The sequence below is a fragment of the Odocoileus virginianus genome, chromosome 31, assembly GCF_023699985.2.
Source record: "Odocoileus virginianus isolate 20LAN1187 ecotype Illinois chromosome 31, Ovbor_1.2, whole genome shotgun sequence".
In the NCBI taxonomy this organism is placed as follows: Eukaryota; Metazoa; Chordata; class Mammalia; order Artiodactyla; family Cervidae; genus Odocoileus; species Odocoileus virginianus.
This window is the reverse complement of record NC_069704.1, coordinates 11687378-11713056: the sequence shown is the minus strand read 5'-3', so window position 1 is coordinate 11713056 and position 25679 is coordinate 11687378. Positions and strand designations below refer to the sequence as shown.

General features: G+C 42.6%; 1 protein-coding gene across 4 annotated transcripts in view; it reads right to left on the bottom strand.

Moving 5' to 3' along the window:
- LPAR1 (lysophosphatidic acid receptor 1) overlaps positions 1–25407 on the bottom strand; it is a 159071-nt gene extending 133664 nt beyond the window's left edge. The window contains exon 1 of one of the 4 annotated variants that reach the window (XM_070459299.1): positions 24822–25407. The gene's annotated coding sequence lies outside the window, so the exon portion shown is untranslated. Of the gene's footprint in view, positions 1–21725; positions 21747–23772; positions 23976–24125; positions 24215–24821 lie in introns of those variants that run through there. The other 3 variants (XM_070459298.1, XM_070459300.1, XM_070459301.1) reach the window with 3 other exon arrangements.
- Between the last annotated feature and the right edge of the window lie 272 nt (positions 25408–25679).

The window sequence follows — 25679 nt, the reverse complement described above, 5'->3', positions numbered from 1 at the left end:
ACCCGTATAGCTGTGAGCACTCACAAATCTGGACACAGACAAGCACACACAGGGGAAAGATCATATGAAGATACAGGGAAGGGACCCATCTACAAGCCAAGAGATGCCTCAAAAGAAACCAATCCTGCCAACACCTTGACCTTGGGCTTCTAGCCTCCACAACTGTAAGAAAACGTTCCATTATTTAAGTTACCCTAGTCTGCGGTACTTTGCCCTGGCAGCCCTAGCAAACTCATACACTTCCCATACCCTCCCCACTCTCAACTCCTGCTCCATCTTAGTCAATGGAATCACCATTCATTCACCATTACTACCCACCTCCCCCACTCCACCTACATATTTACTCATTCAGGCAATGGTGTCAATTCTTCCTCCTAAACATCTTTCACATCTGCTTCCCTCCCTCTAAACCCACGATCACTGCCTTAACTCAGGCCCTAATTATCTCCCCTAACATATTCTAAGTCCCTTCCACCTACCACCACTTCCCTTGGTTGTGTGGGAATAATCTTCCCAGAACAGAAATCTAGCATGCCAATGCTCAGTTTTAAACACTTCCATAGTTTCCCATTGTTTCAAGTTCAACTCCTTGAGCACAGAATACTGAGTCCTCCAGCTACTTCCCACTTCAGCAATACCATACTCTGTTCATGAAGCATCAGTTTCTACTTAAAGCTCACCTAACACATAATGCTGACCACACAAGTGTCTTTACACATGTACCTGGATCTTCCTGGAACACCTTCCCTTGTCTGAATTCCATGCCCAGCAAACACCTCCTCCATCCTTCCAGTCCCAGTCTCAGAACCACCTTTTCAGAAAACCTTTTATGATCCTCCTCCCCACCCGGAGTAATCACTACCTGTTTTACGCTGTCTCTGAAAGTTACACAAACTTCCCTTTACACCATAACTGCAATTTGGCAGGTGTCTCAAACACAAATATCTCTAGGGACCACCCAGGCATCATAAGTAAAAGCAGTATCTAGTAAAAACATATCTTAACTTTGCATAATAAGAACCGATCATAATGCCTTCTTGGCTATGTCACCTTTCAAAACCTTACACCGAACAAAGAAAATACATATGGAGCCAAATCCATGTAGCACACAGACTGCCAGTTTTGCAAACTCCAGCCAAAGGCATAAATGTCAGGACCTTCATCTCTCTTCCTTCTACTCCTTGAAGTGAGATTACCAAACATGCTGGTAGTTATTCCCATAGCCTGAGGTCATAGACTGGTCCTTGTTTGTGCTATCCAGTGGGGCTGACTCATAAAACACACTTATCTGACTACAAGGAAAGGATGTAGAGTTGAGCTGTATAATCTTGAACTCACTGTTACTCAATATTAGCAAAAATATTCCTTTCAAGGAATAACATTCACAGGCTTATCCTGAAAGGTATCTAGCCCATCATTCCACAAGGAATGTGAATAATCCTTGGATAGAGCCACATCAGCCAAGAGCTACTTGTCTGAACTGTCTAGCTTTGGCTCCCATAGAACTGCTTTTCTGAGACAAGCTTTGGCATGATGCCACTGACCTCTGTTGAGCATCGCTGCTGTGTTTTTTTTCCCTTACTCCAACAGTTATATTCATTGTAAAGATTGTGTTTGGAAACATTGCTCATTATATTAACATACTGAATATTTAAAGAACCATTAAAATCCTCTCTCCTCCTAGCACCATGAAGACTTGCGCCCCTTGTTTAGCCCTTATCCTCGAAGGCTCTCTGGGTCATATGGCTGATTGTGTTTCCTCTTCATGTCAAGGACAGTGAACTGTGTGGTCTTTTCCAAACGTGTGAATAGGACCCTGAGAGGGCCACTCTGTCTTGGTCTCTGCTGAAACTCACACTCTCACTTTCTTCCTGCATTTCTTTCCTGTGCTTACTAAATTTATTTTCAGTAGGGAAATATACAAGTAACTACTTTCCAGCAATGCATTCATCACATAGTTTTTTTCATTCAGTTTGCAGCTCTACTGCTTGTGAGTTTTTTAAAGACAAGGCCTCCATTTTACTCACCTTTGTATCTCTGGAGTCTAATAAATGATCATCAATTGAATGGCAAATTGAACTGCACTCCACGTGACTACTTCTAGTTATGGATGAAACGGTAAATTATGTACGTCTTAAGGAAGTTCACTTAATTTCCCCAAAAGAGCAAAAGTCGTCCCTGGCCTCAAGACCAATGACATCTGGAGAAAAATAAAGTTTATGGAGGCTAATGCAAAAAGTACATATCGAACAAGCACAGATGTAAATACTATTCAATTTTTAATTCTTTGCTATCCATTTTGTTTCATTTCCTAGTAGTTAGCCATTTCTTCTGCAGAAGCATATTAACCAGGAACATTCCACAACCAGTCAAGAGAGTACATGCAGTTAAAACCAAAATGTTTTATTGCACATTAAAATCTGTGCACTGGAAGGGTATAGGACTAAGGAAAGCTGGTTAATACAAGACTCTAAGAGGAGTGAAGGGTATCACTGCAGTGGAGGGAATCACATCCACCAATAAGTTTGATCAATTTCACTCCATGTCATCCAGGACTGATTAGTACCAAAGCTTCCTGTTGCTCTAATCATTTTCCAAGTTTCACAAACCTACATTTCATTCAGGAAGATTTCTATTTTTCGAAATTTTCTCAAATTCTGCTGAAAAGAGTATGAAGTATTTCCATTGGTTTCTGGAAATTAATCATTTCTCACCACTAGTCAAAAAATCAGCCCTATCTTTTGAAGCAGTAAATTCTGGAAACGGGAATCTATCCCAAACAAATCCTCTGAAACTCAGACAAAGCCTCACACACACAAAGGTGTTCACTGCAGTGAAGTAAAGCTACTAAACGGAAGTCAGGTCACCTCTAATTATGATATACTGTTAAGACAAAAAACAGGATACTCAATGTTACTCAGTAGGATTTCAACCAGTTAGCAAAATGTGCAGAGAAACTATTAGAAGGAAATGTCACATAAAGTTGACAATGGCTACCTCTGGGGGGATTCTAACTACTTTTTTTCCTTCTTTTATATTTTTATTTGCCTTGTACAATGAACACATACTAGTTGTGTAATTTAAAAAGTTTTTCGTGATAACCTTTCTAAACATACTTGGAAACCAAATATTTATTCTCAAATTAGTGATCTCATTCTTAGTCTCAGAAAATTACACAGAAAGTTAAGTGTAGTGTTTTTTAAAATAGCAAAGACATTAAAAAAAAAATAGCAAAGAAATGAGACATAAAATTAAATGTCCAAAAAAAGGACAATGGTTGAACGAATAGTTTAACAACAGAATGGATTAATATTAAGCTGTTAAAACTATAATGATTCAGACCACACTGCCACATATAACAGTAGTTAGAAAATGGCCAGTAGAAACAAAAGCATATTTGTTACCTCTAAGTAGAATGATATCACAAAATAGACCATAATGGGACTAGACTATAAAACATGATTAAATGAAAAATATATTACATTAGGGAATTGCAAACATGAGGTTTATTTAAATATTGTCATGACGTGATTTCAAAAATAAATTTTAAAACATTTTGAAGAATATTCTAACCCATTTTTTACATAGAAATAAATATTTTTAAATGAGTTGGACAGTTTTAAATACTTTAATATGAAAAAAAAACTTTAATATGTGTTTACTGAAATGTTTTCTACCAGCTGAGTTATTCCACCATCAAAATGGGATGAAAATGAAAAAAGGAAGGGGTTTAGGTAGTTAAAAAGTTCTGTGCATCCTCCCTATGTTACGTAAGCCCAAACAGTCCACCAACCTCTGTTTTAACAGCTACTGGTCAGGGCTAATACTTATTTTTCCTCCAATTAATGGAATGTTAAATTTGCTTTACAGGAAATCTCTTGGAGAAAGACACGAAACCTGGGCTGCTTTCTGCTCCTGGAGAAGGTATTCAATAAGGTACCTAATCCCTGACTCAAACAAGAATTTGTCATCTGTGTCTCTCCACTGTGAGGTGGCCAAACGTTTGGAAGACTGTGGGGATTGTGCTTCCCAAGGTCATCGTGATAAAGCCCTGTTAGAGCATCCAGGTTCCCCTGAACAAGCAGAGATGGTCAACAGATGCTCCGATCTTTGAAAATAAAACTCCTCCAGAGAGGTTTAAACTTCTGTCTACACAGCTTCTCTCTTAGGGCTATCCAGGACGCCCTGCCTTAAAGCGTTAACACTAGGCGGTCCAAGAGAGCACTCTGGGCCTCTTCCTGGCTCTGTTGGCCTTGAACCTAACTTAACCTCATGACTCCAACCCCTTCCGATTCAATCTATTTCTTAGTACCAGCCTTGAGCAACACCCATACCTATTACCTGCCTGGACCTACGCCCAACCTGATCCCAAACACGGCCTGTGAGACCTGCCCCTGCCTTGTCCCCGGTCAGGAGCCTGAGGTCCCGGCCAGGTTTCTACACAGTGTAAGCTTAAGGAGAAGATATTCAACAGCAGATAAAGGCAGATAAGCTGATGAATCAACACCAAAACACACTAAGTAAAATACCCGGTTACCTGGACTTCCGGAATAAATATTTATTATGAATAAGGAATTAAAGTGAAAGTGAAGTTGCTCAGTCGTGTCTGACTCTTTGCGACTCCATGGACTGTAGCTTACCAGGCTCCTCTGTCCATGGGATTTTCCAGGCAAGAGTACTGGAGTGGGTTGCCATTTCCTTCTCCAGGGGACCTTCCCGACCCAGGAATCGAACCCAGGTCTCCCACATTGTAGGCAGAGGCTAGGGAAGTCCAATAAGGAATTAGGTAGTGTGGGCTTCCCTTCTGGCTCAGCTGGTAAAGCGTCTGCCCGCAATGCGGGAGACCTGGGTTCAATCCCTGGGTCGGGTCGGGAAGGTCCCCTGGAGAAGGGAAAGTATTTATTCTGGCCTGGAGAATTCCATAGACAGTCCATGAGGTCACAAATAATCAGACACGACTGAGCCACCTTCATTTTTCTTTTCACTTTCACAAAAAGAAAAAGCATGCACTTTTGTTTCCTCAAACATATTTTCCTCAGAAATAAGAACAAGTGAAATAAAGTACTTGTAAGTAAGACTGGAAAACTGAAAGTTATTTTGAAATTACCAAAGCTAGTGTATTTTACTAACTATTTTAATCAACTGATTTAGTATACTGGTAAGAAAGGCTGAGTTGCCAAGGACCTTTCATTCCCTTCCCCAGAAAACCCATTCTTTACCCAATAGTCCTTAAACGTGGAGTAGTCAATAAAACTGAATTAATATTCCACGGGATTCCTTAGGCCTCTAAATCTTTCTGAAATAAGATCATTACTGTTCCATGTTTTTATAAAACATAGATTATATATATAACAACTTAGATATTGCTCACTTCCCCTAAAGCAAGCATCCATCATGAAGCCTAAGATAATGATTTTTTTTCACCTTCACTGAATCTGAAAGGTTAATAAGCAATGTAATTTCAACTAATTTAACAAAGTCTGAAGACTTTGTTCAGGGAAGTCCCTTCTTTGCCTCCCACGTTTCCAGAAGCATCGGTGCTGGTGGCCAATGTCAAAGCGTACCACCTGGTCTCCCTTTACAACACCCTTAAGGATGCAAATACCTGGAGTTCTCCCACGTTTAGGTTGAGCTTGTCAGACTATATCAGCTCAACGGCACAAAAACATCAATTCTCTGAAGATGAAACAGAGCAAAGTTGAAAATAAAAAGCATGAAGTCACTGTATAATACGATAAGGAGAACGATTTGTGTGCACTGATTTCAAGTCTTCTATTTTAAGACAGGGCTTCCCTGACAGCTCAGCTGGTAAAGAATCCACCTGCAATGCAGGAGATGTGGGTTTGATCCCCGAGTTGCAAAGATCCCCGGAGAAGGGAAAGGCTACCCACTCCAGTATTCTAGCCTGGAGAGTTCCAAGGACTGTATAGTCCATGGGGTCACAAGGAGTCGGACACGACCCAGCATGAGTCGGACAAGACTGAGCATCCTTATTTCACGATAAGGACCAGGAGACCTGGAAAGGGTGTATCCAGTCAAAAGCCCCATGGAGAGCGGTGGGGAAACTGACGCTTGAATCATGGTCACCTGCCATACTCAGTTCTCAACCAGTCCGCTTAATTTATGGATTTACAATTTAAAATAGCTTCCCAGGTGGTGTAGTGGTAAAGAATCTGCCTGCCAATGCAAGAGATGCAAAAGACACAGGTTCAATCCCTGGGCTGGGACGGTCCCGCCGGAGAAGGAGATGGCAACCCACTCCAGTATCCTTGCCTGGAGAAGCCCATGGACAGAGGAGCCTGGTGGGCTACAGTCCATGGGGTCGCAAAGAGCTGGACACCACTGAATGACTGAGTACACATGCGTGCAATTTAAAATATTTTAAAACTCATCACCCAACTTTAAAAGGAGGGGGCAGGGGAAAGAACCCTAAAACCCCATCATGGCAAAATAATAAAAAATAAAAATCCTAATGCAGCAATAATTTCAAACCATTATTTAAAAATCACCAAGCTATGAAATGCTCATTCAGTCATTAGACTGACACTTACTGAAACTTAACTAGCAGTCTACTTTCCTACAAATCATGCATAGTTACTAGATTGGTAACTGCACTATATAGGAATTTTTTTTTTAATCCAACCAAAACTACTTCTCCATAGCAACACAGACCTTTGTACAGTTTCTAGTGCAGAGCATAGCTTCAACAAATGCTATTACTGTTTAGCAATACACAAAACAGCTGTAACACAAACTGCTTCAACACACTTGCACCCACCTCCCCCAAAATATCCTTTCTATTCTTCTTTGACTTTTGTTGGGGGGGGGGGGGAGCCATAAACAGGAAGGCCCATAAGTATCACAAAAATGCCAACTCATCAACCTAAAAGGTCTGCCTTTCATCTGTCTGTCATTCACTTCCAGTACTCTATTTTGCTTACATTACTCAACCCTTCCATGACTCTATGATCCCGCACACACCCACCTCGACCTTTCACTGAGTTAATCCCTTCTCATTCTGCAGATTTAATCAAATGTCACTTTCTTAGGGAAATTCTGAGTCACCCTAACATCAGATGAGGTTCCCCATTTAATAATTTCTTTTGAAACTCCCTGTGCCTTTTCCCTTGTAACATTCACTGCATTTTGTCCATGATGGGTGCTCATTTGGTCAATATCTTCCTTCCCACTGGACTGTTTCATGCCTCCTGTGATAACAGACACTTTACTCCCCACTCTAGTCCAACTATTAGCATAAGAATTGGTACCATGTATATAATAAAGACTTATAGAACAATGAATAACCCTAATTACACACAGACTAGCAACAAACTCAGTGTTTTTCAAACCACTGTTCACAAACAGATTAGTGTGTTCACACCTTAGTTATGACCAACACTTCTTTTAAATGAAAATGAAGAGACTACAATACAAATAGAGAGAAAAATCAGTAGCATATGTAGTAATCTGCATGAAACTATCATTTTCTTCATATATGTATGACCTTTCTAACTATGGGGGCAAGGTCCAAAAACTTTGAAAGTCATTGAACTGGATGTCCCAACATGACTCCTCCCAACTTCCCACCAAAATGCTAAGGTGCACAAAATGGCAAAATTGGCAACAGTATTAGAAAGAGGTAAGGAAAAGCCAAAATCAAGGCATTATTTCCACTAACTACACTCTGTGAAAGATGGGTAAAAAGAACGTGAATCTGAAAGACTCACATGGCACCTTTGGAAATTCAACAAGTCAGACACTCTGATGAATGCAGAAAATCCTGAGTATAACTCAGGAATGCAGAAGATACAACTGGCCAGATAAAGATGAGGACATTATCTCAACTACATGGGAGGCACCTTTCAAGCTAGCATAAGCAAGGGGACCCCAAGTGCAAATGAGGGTCAAAACTAACTAGAGACACACACAGAATATCGCTGTAGACTTTATTACAAAATAGAATGAAAAATCTAAAGTCTATACTTGAAATTTAAGTTATACACTGAAATATATATATTGTATATATATGTGTGTGTATATGTGTATACATAAATATATATTTATATAAAATGGAAATTGAGACGTGACAAGAAGGCAAAAGATATAAAGTACAGTAAACTGTACAGAGGAGTGGGATCAGAAGTTATTTAGTTCTCCAGGAATCAGAGAAACACAGATTTTATGAATGTATTTGAAAAACAAAGATAATCACTAGTAAGCTAAAAACAAGATTTGGCCATTTTAAAATACTCTGGATATATGAAACAAATGATACATAGAAAAAGACAGAAAATACATCCAGAAAGCATGTTAGATTGAGCCATAGGAAGCTGCCATTTTTACAGGTCACAGCAGTAAAATAATTTCATACAGCTCAATACATCAACAGTGATAACGTCAGCTAATCTGCTCAGTGTGCAAGGCCCTTCTAAAGCAGTAACTGAAGATGTGTGTGTGCGTGCTGCTTCTTTACAAATAAAAAACTGCAGTCCTAAAGATATTATGTAATTTATCTGAGACAATGCAGCTAAATACTGGTGGTAAAAAGCAAACCAGTGCATTTTTAAAGTACCTCTCAAAACAAAAAACTTAAAAGAATTAAGATCAAACTTTTTGGTCTTAACAATAAATATTAAAAAAAGTAAGTTTCCCTTTAAGAGGTATGCTAAAATTCAATTAAATGATGCTTACAAGCAAAATTATATGAAAAAAAAAAACAACATAAAAAAGGAAAAAAACCAACAGATACCAAAAGTTTAAAATCAGGATTAGTGAAGTCATTTTAGACAAAAAAAAAAGAAAAGAAAACACTGGCAATATTAATATCAGGAAAATAGTAGAATGTAGTTCCAAATGCACAGAGGGTTATTTTATATTGATAAACATAATAAAGGCTTAACAGTAATCTTTATGTATTTAATACTATGTTAACACACAGACATTCCTATAAAGAAACTGACAAAAGCCCATTCATAGAGAGAAACTAAAGAACAATTATTAGTCTATGATAGCTCAAGTATAAAATCAGGACATAGAAGATGTGAATGATATTGCTGAATTAATAAATGCATCTGTACTTGTCACCTATAGAAACCATGCTGTTTTCCATCCTGAGAACAAAGAAACCCTTAAAAGACAATAAGTAAAAACTGTACAGACCTCAATTACCATGAAAAATAAAACCAATAGTTGATGCAAAAGTTTACTTGTAAACAAAACAATGAAGCAATATTCAGCCGAGTTTTGAGACACTAGTAGCATTCTCAATAAAGTGAGAATGCTTACTTTCCCTACACTGTTATAAGTTTTTAGTGAGTACATCAGCACAAAACACAGAAATAAAGCTAGTTTTATTATTTTAATCACCACTTTCAGATTTTTATATGAACATTCCTATTCCTCCTCCCCCAGTAACTACAGATTCAAAATTTTAAAATACTGCTGATTATTTCAAAATCATTGAAAATAAAGTTGTATACATCAAAAATGACAACAAAGTCGATCACTGTCTAACTTTTCATTTAAAACAAATGACTTAATTTCAACTCAAGAAGTGAAAAAGAGGGACTTTCCTGGTGGCCCAGTGGTTAAAACTCCACAATTCCAATGCAGGGGGCTCAGGTTCCATCCCTGGTGGGGGAACTAAGATTCCATAAACCATGCAGCACAGCCAAAAAAAAAAAAAAAAAAAATTTAATTGTTTTTAAAAATGAAAAAAAAAAGTGAGAACCAGAGTTCCGTCTATTGTCTTGACCTTCCCCCCTCCCCCACCCGTCAGATCAGTCCATTGTTTTGTTTAATCATTGTCTCCCTCCTCTTTTATCCTCACCTCCCAGTTTCACTAACCTAACTCATCTTTCAAGCCTCCATATAAATGCCAGTTTCTCAGAGAAAGCTTCCTTACGTTTGCAGGCAAGGTCAATCTCCATATGAGAGTCTTCCAGGACACCCTGCTTTCCTCCTTAATCCCAGTCACAGTTGGTGTTAGTTGTTCTCACTAGACTGTAAATCTCATGCAGTCAAGACCTGTGTCTTTTATGTCGGAGAGTGTTTTGCCTATGTTCTCCTCTAGGAGTTTTATAGTTTCTGGTCTTACATTTAGATCTTTAATCCATTTTGAGTTTATTTTTGTGTATGGTGTTAGAAAGTGTTCTAGTTTCATTCTTTTTCAGGTGGTTGACCAGTTTTCCCAGCACCACTTGTTAAAGAGGTTGTCTTTTTTCCATTGTATATCCTTGCCTCCTTTGTCAAAGATAAGGTGACCATAGGTTCGTGGATTTATCTCTGGGCTTTCTATTCTGTTCCACTGATCTATATTTCTGTTTTTCTGCCAGTACCATACTGTCCTGATGACTGTGGCTTTGTAGTATAGTCTGAAGTCAGGCAGGTTGATTCCTCCAGTTCCATTCTTCTTTCTCAAGGCTACTTTGGCTATTTGAGGTTTTTTGTATTTCCATACAAATTGTGAAATTATTTGTTCTAGTTCTGTGAAAAATACCGTTGGTAGTTTGATAGGGATTGCACTGAATCTATAGATTGCTTTGGGTAGTATAGCCATTTTGACAATATTGATTCTTCCAATCCATGAACACGGTGTATTTCTCCATCTGTTTGTGTCCTCTTTGATTTCTTTCATCAGTGTTTTATAGTTTTCTATGTATAGGTCTTTTGTTTCTTTAGGTAGATATACTCCTAAGTATTTTATTCTTTTTGTTGCAATGGTGAATGGTATTGTTTCCTTAATTTCTCTGTTTTCTCATTGTTAGTGTATAGGAATGCAAGAGATTTCTGTGTGTTAATTTTATGTCCTGCAACTTTACTGTATTCATTGATTAGCTCTAGTAATTTTCTGGTAGAGTCTTTAGGGTTTTCTATGTAGAGGATCATGTCATCTGCAAACAGAGAGAGTTTCACTTCTTCTTTTCCTATCTGGATTCCTTTTACTTCTTTTTCTGCCCTGATTGCTGTGGCCAACACTTCCAAAACTATGTTGAATAGTAGTGGTGAGAGTGGGCAAATCACAGCAGGATCCTCTATGACCCACATCCCAGAATTTTAGAAACAAAAGCAAAAATAAACAAATGGGACCTAAGGAAACTTAAAAGCTTTTGCACAACAAAGGAAACTATAAGCAAGGTGAAAAGACAGCCCTCAGATTGGGAGAAAATAATAGCAAACGAAGCAACAGACAAAGGATTAATCTCAAAAATATACAAGCAACTCCTCTAGCTCAACTCCAGAAAAATAAATGACCCAATCAAAAAATGGGCCAAAGAACTAAAAAGACATTTCTCCAAGGAAGACATACAGATGGCTAAAAAACACATGAAAAGATGCTCAACATCACTCATTATCAGAGAAATGCAAATCAAGACCACAATGAGGTACCATTACACACCAGTCAGGATGGCTGCTATCCAAAAGTCTACAAGCAATAAATGCTGGAGAGGGTGTGGAGAAAAGGGAACCCTCTTACACTGTTGGTGGGAATGCAAATTAGTACAGCCACTATGGAAAACAGTGTGGAGATTTCTTAAAAAGCTGGAAATAGAACTGCCATATGACCCAGCAATCCCACTTCTGGGCATACACACCGAGGAAACCAGAACTGAAAGAGACACATGCACCCCAATGTTCATCGCAGCACTGTTTATAATAGCCAGGACATGGAAGCAACCTAGATGCCCATCAGCAGACGAATGGATGAGGAAGCTGTGGTACATATACACCATGGAATATTACTCAGCCATTAAAAAGAATTCATTTGAATCAGTTCTAATGAGATGGATGAAACTGGAGCCCATTATACAGAGCGAAGTAAGCCAGAAAGATAAAGACCATTACAGTATACTAACACATATATATGGAATTTAGAAAGATGGTAATGATAACCCTATATGCAAAACAGAAAAAGAGACTCAGATGTATAGAACAGACTTGTGGACTCTGTGGGAGAAGGCGAGGGTGGGATGTTTCAAGAGAACAGCATCGAAACATGTATATCTAGGGTGAAACAGATAACCAGCCCAGTTTGGATGCATGAGACAAGTGCTCGGGCCTGGTGCACTGGGAAGACCCAGAGGGATCGGGTGGAGAGGGAGGTGGGAGGGGGGACCGGGATGGGGAATACATGTAAATCCATGGCTAATTCATTTCAATGTATGACAAAAACCACTGCAATGTTGTAAAGTAATTAGCCTCCAACTAATAAAAATAAATGGGAAAAAAAAAAAAAGACCTGTGTCTTATTTACTGCAATACACTCAGGAGGTGGCAAACATACTGACTTTTGCATTCAAAAAATTTCAGTTCAAACAAAATCTTAATTCAAAAAATTTGAGTTCTACATGCAAGGTATTATACTAAGCACTGGGAAGACAGCAGTAAATAAAATAGGATTTTTTTTTTTCAGTTAATCGTTTCCCTTATCTAAGAAGTAAAAAGAAAATGAATGCAATGGAGAAGAAAGTATCAGGCAGGCTGTATAAATGGGAAGCTGTAAAATGGAAATTTTAAATGTAGTGATAATTAGAAAAGGCTGCACTAAGAAGGTGACGTGAATTAAAGACACGAAAATGATGATAAAGCAACCATAGGGAAACCTGGAGACAGAGAATACCAAGAAGAGGGGACAGTCAGTGGCAAAGGGTTAGAAAACAGTCTGCTCTATAGGTAAATTCATACTTGGAGCCTGCAAAGTAAGGACAGAACTCTGGGAACATCACCACAAGGCCTTAAACAAGTAAAAAAGCCAACAGAGACAGGAAATAATTAAATATGATACATAGTCAATATTGTGACTATCATGTGGTCGATGGAAATTTAAAATGAAAGATTTCAATAGTACGTGTACTTAATATTCAGCATGATCAAATATTTTAAAAACTGCAAGAGTTATCCTGAAATGGAATAAGGGAGTCAACACTGAGCAGTGAAACCATGATGAGTCTCCTGGACTTTTCAAATACCAAAATAAGCATGTATTGCTTTTACAACTTTCAAACGGAAATGAGTATCATTTTAAAGAATCATAATGGCCTAGAGAGCAAAAGGCTGATAACAGAATCCCCTTGCTCTATCTTACTACAAAAAGGCAGGCCAATATAATTCCCTGACATTTTGCTGTTGTTCAATCTTAAGTCGCGTCTGACTTTTTGTGACCCCATAGACTGCAGCCCATCAGGCTCCTCTCTATGGGATTTTCCAGGCAAGAAAACTGGAGTGGATTGCCATTTCCTTCTCCAGGTCATTTTCCTGACCCAGGGGATCAAACCCACGTCTCCTGCCTTGGCAGGCTGATTCTTTACCACTGAGCCACCAGAGAAGGCAAGCCAATATAATTTCTTGAAATGGAAATATTCAACAAATTCTTAATTTAAAATGGGCTTTTTTTTAAACCAAGTAAAGAGCAAAGTTGTACTAGATCCTATTTTTAACCTTCATCAAGCAATTAAAGTTTAAATTTACTTGACCAAAGTTTATAAATCGCCATGACAAACCTGTTGGTGTTTCTCAAAGTCTAGTCTTTAGGCTGAGAGGTTTTTGGCTTGTCTTTTATTACAGTGATGACAGTAATATGCACAACACTTTTGTTATTTCAGCAAGAAACTACAACTATATTTGCAGCTCCTCTCAGGCCCCAAATCACCACCTACCTTCTGATTCTTTTCAGGATTTATTTTCCCTTGCCGGAATGGATTGTTTCAGAGGCTTTTACTCCTCTCAAAGGAACATCAAACTGAAACTCTATCTCCTTTGTATCATCCCAGAACCACCTCAAGAGAAGCTCCAGTGGATGTTCAGTAAATGTCTGACAACTGACAAAGCTATCTTAACCACCTTCCGCAAAGAATTACCTGAAGAATCAAAATGTGCCTTATTGCCCTTGTTAAGACACCTAGTATGTATATCAAAGGGGAAGAATCCTTTCACAACGTATACATGTGTCAAATTATCTCATTGTACACTTTAAATGTATTAGTTTTATAAACTATAACTCAAAAAGGCTAGGAGAAAAAAATTTAATAATTTTAATTTTTGTTTTTAAAAATTAAAAAAAAAAAATGAGAACCAGAGTTCCATCTATTTTCTTGATTTTTACCCCCTCAAACCAGTCCATCATTTTCTTTAATCAATGTCTCCCTCCTCTTTTATCCTCACCTTTTAAAGACAGAGTATCTATCACTCTTCTCGCTCTAAAACTTCTCTCCAGCTTACCACATAAATTTCACTGGTATTTACTCTGACATATAACAATTACTCCTGAATACTGCCACGCTTTGGCTTTTCCGCTAAACTTCAAACTCAAATTTCCAGCTGAAAATCTCACTGCCTCACTGGAACGATCCTCACATTCTCATGTCCCTACTCGCTGCTAAAGGCTTTGATGTGCCTTTTTCTGATCCCCAACAGTTCCCTGAACCCTCTGTTAGTCCTTCAACATGGACCCAAAGCAGACCACCACTGGACCACAAATTGCAACCTGTCACTCACATGCAGCTCCCAGGCCTTCCTTATGACGCTTCCGTGTAGAATGACATTCTCAACCCACTTGCCACTGAGGCCAGAATACTGCTGCAAATCCTTCCTCTCCTCCAAGGCAGTTACTCTCTCTGTCCTCAAATATTCAGATGGCATTTTGTTTAAACCTCGGTTTACAATATTTATCACTGTACACCTGATCTCGGGCATCTTCATCCATGGCTCTCCATGTTGAGGAGCTACTTGAGAGCAGGAAACCACACTATCTTGGTGCTTGCTTTTCCTTTAAAAAAATTTTTAACACCGTAATGTCCTCAGCCAAGCATAGCGACTGTTCTCAGTAGCGCACAAAGTCTTTCAGCTTTTGAAACTGAACTGACAAGGTCCCAGATAAAGGGAGGAGAGCAGAGATCCCACTGAATCTGGAAACCCAAGTCATCCTGCCCTAGACTTTGAACCTTCTTGTCCCTATGTCTACTCAGAAAGTAAAGCAAGCAGTTCTCTGTGAAATTACAATAAACCCTGAGTACAGAATGAATTTCTCCTTTTCTCCACGTAACTACAATCCCTCTCCCAACAAATCACAGTCCAACATGGCAAAGCAGTCCCTTAACAAAAGGCCATCCTCTTTCAACTGTGCTCCTTCCCCCGTAGGAGCTCTTCATCCTTATCATCTGCAGACTGCCGGCTTCCAGGGGCCCTTGTTAAATGCTCGCACAATGAAACCTGCCTATAATAAGTAACTCCCCCTATCTGCTCCGCTCCGGAAGCGGTTGATAGTGCAAAGCATGGCAGCTGGGCGAGGCCTAACAAAAGGTTCAAGGATGCCAAACACGTGTTCCTAAAGGCCCCTCCTCCCCTGCCTGAGGCCCAGTGAAACACAGTCCTGGTAGAAATAACATTCCAGGCAATATTTGCTGCCCTGGTTGTCATGCAGCTGAAAATCATTTTGTTGGTTACACTCATAACCTTCCTATTTCTGAGACAAAAATTATTCTTTTTTAATTGGAATATAGTTGCCCTCTACTGCTGTGTCAGTGTCTGGAGCGCAGCAAAGTGAATCAGACATACACAGACATACAATTCCCTTTTTTGAATTTCCTTCCCATTTATGTCACCACAGAGCACTCAGTCAAGTTCCCTGTGCACAGTAGATTCTCAGATAAATAGTTATGTATTTTACGCATAGCATCTATAGTGTATATATGTTCATCCCAATATCCCAATCCATCCCCCCCACCCCCACTTTCCTCCTTGGTATCCATGTTTGTTCGGTACATCTGTGTCTCTATTTCTGCGTTGCAAATAAAACCACCTACATATACCATTTTTCTAGATTTCACACATATGCATTATATATGATATTTGCTTTTCTCTTTCTGACTTACTTCACTCTATATGACCAGTCTCTGGGTCCATCCATGTCTCTGCAAATAACACAGTTTCATCCCTTTTCATGGCTGAGTAATACCCCCATTGTATATATGTACCACATCTTCTTCACCCATTCCTCTGTTGATAGGCATTTATGCTGCTTCCATGTCCTGGCTATTGTAAATAGTGTGGCAATGAACACTGGGGTGCATGCATCTTTTTGAATTACAGTTTTCTCTGGGTATATGCCCAGAGGTGGGATTGCTTGGTCATACAATATCTCTATTTTTAGTTTTTTAAGGAACCCCCATACTATTCTCCTTAGTGGTTGTTATCAATTTACATTCCCACCAACAGTGTGGGAGGGTTCCCTTTTCTCCACAATCTCTCCAGCATTTATTGTTTGTAGATTTTTTGATGATGGCCATTCTGACTGGTATGAGCTGATACCTCATTGTAGTTTTGATTTGTATTTCTCTAATAATTAGTGATGTTCAGTGTCTTTTCATGTCTTGGTCGGCCATTTCTATGCCTTCTTTGGAGAAATGGTCTATTGAGGTTTTCTGTTGGGGACAAGAATTCTTAATTGAGTCATAGCACACTGTTCCGATTCAGGAAGAGCCATGCAGGTTCCTGGGACCTCAAATGTCTGGCCTGTGATGGCAGCCTCATTCACAGCCTCTTTGAAGTCAACAGAGGCAGGAGGCAGCATGTGCATGCACAGACACACACCCCACACGCATCAATATACTGGATTGGCCCAGAAGTTCATTTGGGTTTTTCTGTATGCTCTTATGAAAAACTCAAATGAACTTTTTGGGCCAAATCCAACAAATAAACACAAACATTTTTGGAGGTTTGTATAAGCAAAAGAACAGGTATGGAAGGCTGTGTAACAAGTTGATGGCAGAGGGGTTGGTTACATCAGAAGAGAAAGCTTGAAAGAGCAAAGGGATATTACTCCATTTACGTTAGACACATCCATAGTTTTTGAATTATTACAAAATTCGTATCTTTCTATACATGAACACAGCATCTTATTCTGGGGAGAACACTTTCCATTGTGTTCAGAGCCCTGAGAGACTTAAAACAGGACAAGTAAAAGGCAATTATGAAGCAGAGTCACGGTGATGAGTCACTCATCACAGAGTCACTCAAAATAGGTCTAACTTCCTACCAAAGCTAGATATGGATTATTCTAGGAAGCAAATCATCAACCGAGTAAAGAACCTCAAACACAAACTGGGGCAATATTAAGACTATCCAAAATGAGAAGGAAGCAAGCCAGGGCTATGGATAAGACACAAAGTTATGTCTGTCTCTAGACTTAGCAACTGGTAAATCCAGGTAAAAACATTTCAAGTTTAAAAAATGAAAATAAGAATACTGGGATCCATCTTGTTCTTGTCTTCTCAAGAAAAGCTAACTGATCTGAAAACACTGGGCCTAGTTTAAAGAAAACATTCCTGAAGTTGAAAAATAACTCAACAAACAAGCTCCATATCTGAATATGTTTCAGAAGAACCTCTGTCATTAACATAATATGATAGAATGCAAGCTCCCTGAGGAAAAGGACTTTATACATCTAGTTGCCCACCGTTCGGTTCCCAGTACATAGTAGGTGTGCAATAGATACCTACTGCATCAGGAGTAAATGAACAAATTCAGGATTAAGGAAGAAATAAACTAATCTAGAATTAGTAACCAGATAGTATCAGTGCCCATTCTTAGCTTACAGGGGCTTCCCTGGGGGCTCAGTGGTAAAGAATCTGCCTGCAATGAAGGAGACATGGGTTTGATCCCTGGGTCTGGAAGAGCCCCTGGAAAAAGAAATGGCAACCCACTCCAGTATCCTTGCGTAGAGAATCCCATGGACAGAGGAGCCTGGTGGGCTGCAGTCCACGGAGTCACAAAAGAGTCGGACACGACTTAGCGGCTAAAGAACAGCAACATTCTTATTTTACAGATATAAAAAGAATACAACTTTGACTCATTCAGCAATAACAACACTAGAAATAAAAAGCCTCTTGAGTCCCTCTATGTTGATCTCTTTTTTCTTTTCTGGGTCTCTTGGTTCATCTCTGAGGTTCCTCCCAGATCCTCATCTCCTGGGAGCCTCCCCTACACCCCTACACCTGAGGAGTAAGGGCCCCTGCTTGGTGTGCCCATAGTTCAGTTCAGTTCAGTCGCGTCCAACTCTTTGCGACCCCATGAACCGCAGCACACTAGGACTCCCTGTCCATCACCAACTCCCAGAGTCCACCCAAACCCATGTCCATCGAGTCAGTGATGCCATTCAACAATCTCATCCTCTGCCGTCCCCTTCTCCTCCTGCCCTCAATCTTTCCCAGCATCAGGGTCTTTTCCAATGAGTCAGCTCTTCACATGAGGTGGCCAAAGTATGGAGTTGCAGCTTCAGCATCAGTCCTTCCAATGAACACCAGGGACTGATTTCCTTTAGGATGGACTAGCTGGATCTCCCTGCAGCCCAAGGGACTCTCAACAGTCTTCTCCCCCTGAGCTTATCTACCTCATCACACTTGTTACCCTGAATTGCAATCATCCTGTTACTATGTCTATAGGCTCAGCTTCTTCTGGAGGGTAGGAACCCTGCTTATTCATCCCCACTCCCTGCCTCTATCTAGTACCTAGCACAATGCTTGCGTTACAGCAGGGTTATAGTTCAGTGCTGCTAGAAGTAGATCAGAACTTGTTTCCTCTGACCCCAGATCATTTCTCCTTCCAAAGAGGCAAGGATATCTGTTAGGGCCAAGTTTCAGAATGAAGGCAGCTTGGGTATTGGTCAAGAAGAACCACTGAAAACATGGTCAAGTATAGAGGGCTTACATGAAGTCAAATCCAGTCTATTGTTTGAAATTCAAGAAAATGGAAAAAGGAAAGCTTGCTAAGAAGGAATGGTTCACAGTAGCCTTCTCTGTATAATGAATCCTAAACCTTAAGACACAAAGGCGCACATGACGGCCGTAATGAACAAGATTTCCCCTAACAACAGCTTCAACCCTGGAAATCCCACCCCAGAGAGGTCCAGAACCAGATTTTATTAGTCCAACTTTCTCTCTTTTAGAGGAAGAGGTGGTTTTGAAATCATTTTCCTTTGTCTCCATATTAAATAAAGCAAACAACCTGGTTTGCCTCATTCAGGCTCACACATGTTTGTCTTAGCCCTGGACTAAATTTGAGAGTCTGCCCTGTCATTACATCACTTTTTAAAAATAGTACTACAGAAATAAAATTATAACCTAAATCCATGTAGTAGTAAAATAGTCCTCTTATTTCTGGAAGAAATTTGAATGTTACATGAACTTCAAAGTTAAAGTTTCTATAGTGCTGATTAGATGACAGGAGCCAACATCCAAGTACTGAGATAATTTTCTTTGCCCACCCCCCACACCCAAGTCAATAACATTACTCTGAAATCACACTAACCTGCTGGGGGGAAAAAAAGGCCAATAAATTTAAATAAAATCACCACCATCGGCACTTCCCTTCTCCCTCCCCCCCCCAAAACAAGAAAACTTTGGATTTCTTCAACTTAACTAATCACCTTAATTAATTTAATCGATTAAACTTGCAAACCCAAGTTTCCTTGTGAAAGAAAAAACACACTGTTGGGAGGATCATTCATTCAAACTGTATTCAGAAGACAGTATAAAGCAGCTGACCAAATCTTACCTTTCTCCTTATTGGCCCAGCACCCCCAAATTCGAAGGCAATTAGAAGAACAACTCCAGTCAGTTCCACTTCGGACGTGCAGCTGAAAGGCTACCCACTCCCACCTTTGACAGGAGGTACTGGGACGTGAGAGGAAACCGCGAGAGCTGCTGAAGTCTCTCCCAAAAGAAGCCCACAGAGATTCTCCCTGTCTGAGAGATACTGAGCTACACACCTCAGCTCTAGAGATTTAGTGGGGAAAAAAAACAAACAAAAAAAGCAGATGACCAGAAAAAAGGTTCTTAAGTATTCATCTACAGAACCAGTCAAGGCTTCCCTTGTAGCTCAGCTGGTGAAGAATCCGCCTGCAATATGGAAGAACTGGGTTTGATCCCTGGGTTGGGAAGATCCCCTGGAGAAGGGAAAGGCTACCCACTCCAGTATTCTGGCCTGGAGAATCCAAGGACTGTATAGTCCATGGGATCGCAAAGAGTCAGACACGACTGAGCGACTTTCACTTTCACGGAACTGGTCAAGCTCCTTCCATTGGAGGTTAAACTTAATAAAGGCTCTGTGGGGCCTGTGTCAATCCTGAAGGTAACAGCAACGGTGTTTCTCCTCTCCCCTCAACCCTGACCTTTTACAAGGCTGTCAACACCATTTTTATACTAATAATAATTCTCTTCTGTGCTACAAATATTCAACTACTGTGGTTAAACACTATGTATAACACAAACAGGCTTAAGAATGTCAGTTGCCATTAGTCATGTTTAAATTAGTATTAACTAGCAGGCCCCTCCCTAAACAAAAACAGAATGAAACAAAAGGCTTTCTTGGTCAGCTCTGCAATTTTAACCCACGTGCTTCAAGGGACTCACAAGATCCAGGTGTAACACAATAACATCATTAATTTTCACTATATTAAATCTCTCGAAAGAGCACTGTCAATTTGGGGACAATATGGGAGGAGAAACAACATACCCTTTATTCTGTAACCTTTATATAATCTGCATAAGCTGGCAGCAGTGCCCTAATACTCACTCGCCATTGAGTTTTACAAAGGAATGGAATGGAATCAGGGCCCAGGCACCTCTCAATCATTTCAGCCCTCTCTACACCCAGGATTTGAGACTCAGTGTCTTCCTGCATCATAGGGTTAAATCACACATGCCCCTCCACATCCCTAGGTAGCACAATTCCTTAAAACAATATCCAAGGTCCCCCACAATTATCACCTTATACCTCTCCAGCCTCATTACCCCAGATTCCAAAAGTAAGTTCATGCCCCACCATTCATCTTTTAGGGACACATCATTTTCATCTTCAAGCTCCTCTGTGAACTCCTTCCCAGAGCCAGAATCCAGCTTTCCCTTCCCTGGCATGCCAAGGCTCTTGGACTCTATAGCTGCCACCTAGTTATGCAACCCAGCTGCTATACACTAGAAGGTGGCTGTACCTTTTCCCTCTGTACTGCTGCTCTTTCGAGAGCCTTTTTCTCTTCCTTGTCTCTGCCACTGTCAAAGGAATTCAGTAACTACTTATTCAATTAAAATATCCTCCTTTTCTCCCAACCCTCCAAGGCATCCTTAATACCTCTCCATGACATCGTTAAATAACACTCTAGGGATTGGGAAGGTAATGTGATATGTAAAAATTAGAAAGCAAACAAGATGCTGAGTTAGCAAGGCCAGAGCAAGCTCTCAGACTTTAAACCAAGTTTTACAGTATCACAGTTGACTTAAAATATATCATGTCCCTCAAATGTGTATACACATGGGTACCAAAAACAAAGAAAGAAAAGGAAAACAGGCCACACATCAAGCACAGATAATAAAGTCGTGACCTCAAACAAAATTCAGGTCTTTATTTGCTGGACACTTCAAGCTTCCCAGTGAAAATGATAACCATATACTCCACACAGGTTGCAACTTCCCTGACTGAGCATCTGAAATAAGATTCTTGGGCCTAAAAATCATGAACTTCAGACTGACCGCCATTACGTATCAAAAAGGCTTACCAAGTGAGAGTTTTACTTTCTTTGAATTTTTCAGTAGGTCTTAACAGAATAGATCCAGTAAAAATCTGCAAAGTTTATGGCAAAGTCTTTCTTTTCTTAATCAAACTACTTTTCAGAAAAGGTTAGCTTCAAATAAAAATAGATGTTTTAAACTGCAGGTGTTAAAAGGGTGGCCACTTACACTCCCATGTCTGATATCTTTCCCCATCACTTGCAGCGATTCTGAGATCCACTGAGTGCCCATAGCTACTGCTCATCTCCAGCTGCTGCTGTTAAGTCGCTTCAGTCGTGTCTGACTCTGTGCAACGTCGTAGACAGCAGGCCACCAGGCTCCCCCGTCCTTGGGATTCTCCAGGTGAGAACACTGGAGTGGGTTGCCATTTCCTTCTCCATTGCATGAAAGTGAAAAGTGAAAGTGAAGTCGCTCAGCAGTGTCCGACTCTTAGGGACCCCATGGACTGCAGCCCACCAGGCTCCTCCGCCCATGGGATTTTCCAGGCAAGAGTACTGGAGTGGGGTGCCACTGCCTTCCGCTCATCTCCAGACAATGATGCAAATGGGAAATAAGTCAGGTCAGACTATGGACTCCAGGTCAATTTTATGGTTAAGTAGGCTCACCCACTTTAAATAAAGTGGGTAATGGAAGACTGACTGGAGTGGGAAGGGAGCAGGTATTACTGATGTCCTTGTGGATGAGGAAAACACAAAAAAAAAACAGAGGAAAAATCAATTCCTAGCTCAGTTTTTCCCCTCTCCTGGCATCTCCCACTGCTGGTTTTGTTACACCTTCTCAGCCTGCTTGCCCTCCCCCATACCTCCCAGACTAACCGGCTTATACTCCCCTTTACTCACTTCCTACTGTTCTAACACGGGATAACCACCCTCCAGTTTCTAGTTACCGGAAGGAGCTGGAAGGAACAGCAAAGATGATCAAACCCTTCCATTTTCCAGATGAGGACAGGGACAGGCAGGACTAGCTGACCCAACTGGCTAAGGTCGCACCGCTAGGGGGCGTGGTGTGCCTGTGGTTCACTGCGATAACCCAGTCCTCCTGCTGGTCCTTCAGCCTGATCCTGCTGCCAAACACTACCTCTTTCTCTGGCTACTTGGCTTCTTTATCCTCAAATTAAACCGTATCAAGAAAAACGCAGCCTTAATAATGGTGATCATTATTCACAATTTTGCATTTGGGACAAATATGCTCCAGTCTCCCTGAATTGGAGAATCAAAGGCAGAAACAACCGGATGACATATGTGTGTTAACACAATTTAGTTCCGTCCAAATAAGCATAACTCCAGTACACACCCTTTTTCCTTGGGGCTTTACTACTCTTATCTGTCAAGGGAATAGTTTCTTAGGAGAAGGAACTTTGCAGGTTTTCCAGTGCAGTCTCCCTTTAACCGGAATTGAAAGCTTTGAATCACAGACCTCCTGCTTCATGGTTATAGTAGGCTGGGCAAATGACACTTAAGCAAATAGGTGAAAAACTCGGGCTGTTAAAGCCTGAAGGAATAGAGGATTTTGCTCTCCTAATTGCAGTTACCTGTTTCAAGATCCATGTTTGTAAATATGAGTTTATTCAACAGAAAACAATGCATTCACAGTGAAACTTTATCAAGCCAGCGCTCACTGGAAACCCACGTTTACAAAAACACCATAGATTTCAACAAAAAGGAAAGAAAGAAGTAGCAGCAGAGAGCAGGAACCTCAGGCCCCAGACTGAAGGCAGCAACAAGTCCTGGATACCGCCATTCTTACACATCGAAGTCCAAATCGCAGCAAAGAAAAGACAGAATAAATGGTAAGTCCATTCACAACAAACTCGTCCTACACACACACACACACACACACACACACACACACACACACACACACACACACACACACACACACACACACACACACACACACACACACACACACACACACACACACACACACGGAGCCCGTCGATTTCAAAACCACCAACTCAAAGCCAGGTCCCTCCCTTGCCTTAAGACTTCTCAGTTACTTGATAAACGTGTTTGTTAGGCGGGTGAGAAGAAACTTAAGCTTAAAGTCCTCAGCTGGGAGAGATGGCTGAGTGGGGGTGAGAAGCAAGTGGTGCGGGGCGCGAGGACCCCCGGCGGCCCACGTCCACTCGGACGCGGCTTGGGGAGGACATCGAGCGCCCCCCGCCTGCCTTCTTGCGCCCCCACCCAGTCCCAGGTAAGCGGGGACCACCTACGTGTCACTTGGGCGGGTCCCGATCGCAGGCACAGCGTGGGCCCCGGGGCGCGCTGAGGACCGGAGGGCGGGGGCCCCGGGCGGCTCGGCAACTGCTCTTCCCGGGCTCGGTCAACTGGTTGGGGAGGCCGGCAGCGCCTCGCTCCTTCAGGCTGGCCCGCGGGCATGGACACCCACCCACAGCCGGCACAGGCGCGCGCGTATACACACAAACACACGCACCCACAGCCACAAAGCGCGTCTGCCGCCGGGCAGCGCGATCCCCGGGCGCCCTTTGGCCGCAGAAGGGACCCAGTGGCCGCTGGCTCTGCGCTCAGAGAGTACCGTCTCCCCGCGCCGCGCCCGCGCCTTTACCTGCGCCCGCCGCCGCCTCGCGTCCGGCTCCCGCCGCCCCCAGGCTGGCCTCAGGCTGCGCGGTCAATCCCCGCAGCCCCCGCCCCGCGGCCCGCCGAGCCCGGCCCTCCGCCCGCCCCTCGGCCGTCGCCCGGAGCGGGGCCGCCCCCTGCGCCCACCCCGCCGGGGTCCCGCGCGCGGCCGGGAGGCCGGGAAGGGCTCGGCAGCGCGGGGACCCTGGCCGCCCGAGACCCGGGCGGGCTCCGCTGGGGGACAGGGGCGTCGCGGTTCTGGGAGCGTCTACCGCCGCTCGGCCCGGAGTGCTCCGGCTTTGGCGCGCTGGCAGGGGCGGCGGGGGAGGGGGCGCCGAGGGAGGGCCACGGGAGCCGCGCCGACGCCGGCCGCCTTCTTCCTCCGCCTCCTTTTCTACTGGCTCCACGTAGCACAAGTCAGCAAGTCCTGCACCTCTTGACTCCCTCCCCCTGGCTCATTCCCTTACCTGGCGCGACGCCCCCCGAGCCCCGACCCTCAGCGCTCCTCCTCCCCCATTCAGTTGCTGGACCCCCAGCCCCGTCTGCAGAGCGGGGGCGGAGGGCAGCTCGAGCCTCCCATTCATTATCTTCCCAGCGCCCCCCACCCGGAGAGGACCCACCCGCGGCCCTAGACCCTAGGGCCTCCAACTCCAGCTCCCCACCCGCCACCCGCTCCCGCGCTCACCTCTGCGACCGGCAGCTTGCGGGACTAGGGTGGCCACCCCCACACGTTGCATTTTCATTTTGTCGCTCTTTTCTTCCCACTTGAAAAGCTCTGGAAGACATCGCCGGGCCCGCGGAACCCCTAACGTCTGGCCTCTGGCGTAGTTCAGTGTCCAAACTTTCCAGCAGGCACAGTTCTCCCAGCGCAGCTTTTAACTCGAAACTGCGAAGAACGCGGAGTCAATTTTGCTGCGGGGAAGGTGCACACGTTTCCGTTTCTGAGTTTGCGACTGACTGGGTCTGCAGACCAAAGCGAGTGTGACTGTGCTCCCCTTGTTCTCCATATCCATGATTATCAATTTCTCTTCCGCTTTCCCAGTCTGCACTTGCACTTCGCCAAGCCAAGTGCAAACTATCAATTTTCGAAGAGTAATGAAGGGCGGGGAATACACACCTGAAGGCGTGGGCGGGAGCGGTGCGGGACTAAGGCCTGGGGATCCTTATCCGGAAAGAGGCAGCCGGAGAGACTCGCCCGGGTTCTGAACACCACCCAGTCCACGGGGCGGGGGCCACGGGTAGGACGCGAGGGCTCTCCGGCCGCGCCACCCCCTACCACCTACCACCCTTGGCTTCCAGGAGTGTTGGCAGTTCTCTGCCTCTGGCTCCACTGCTAAAGCCGCAGCACCACAAAAGCGGCTGCTTACAAGTAAACACTGCAGACTGGCCTGAAACGGCTCGTGGGGGCCACTCGCCCGGTATGGTAGGGAACTTGGCAGGACTGATCCAGCTACCTGTAAGAAAGAAAGGCAGAACCGCGAGGGAGGGCTGCGTTGGTGCCGGTCACTCGGTAGCCTAGGGCTTTGCAGAAAAGACAGGGCAT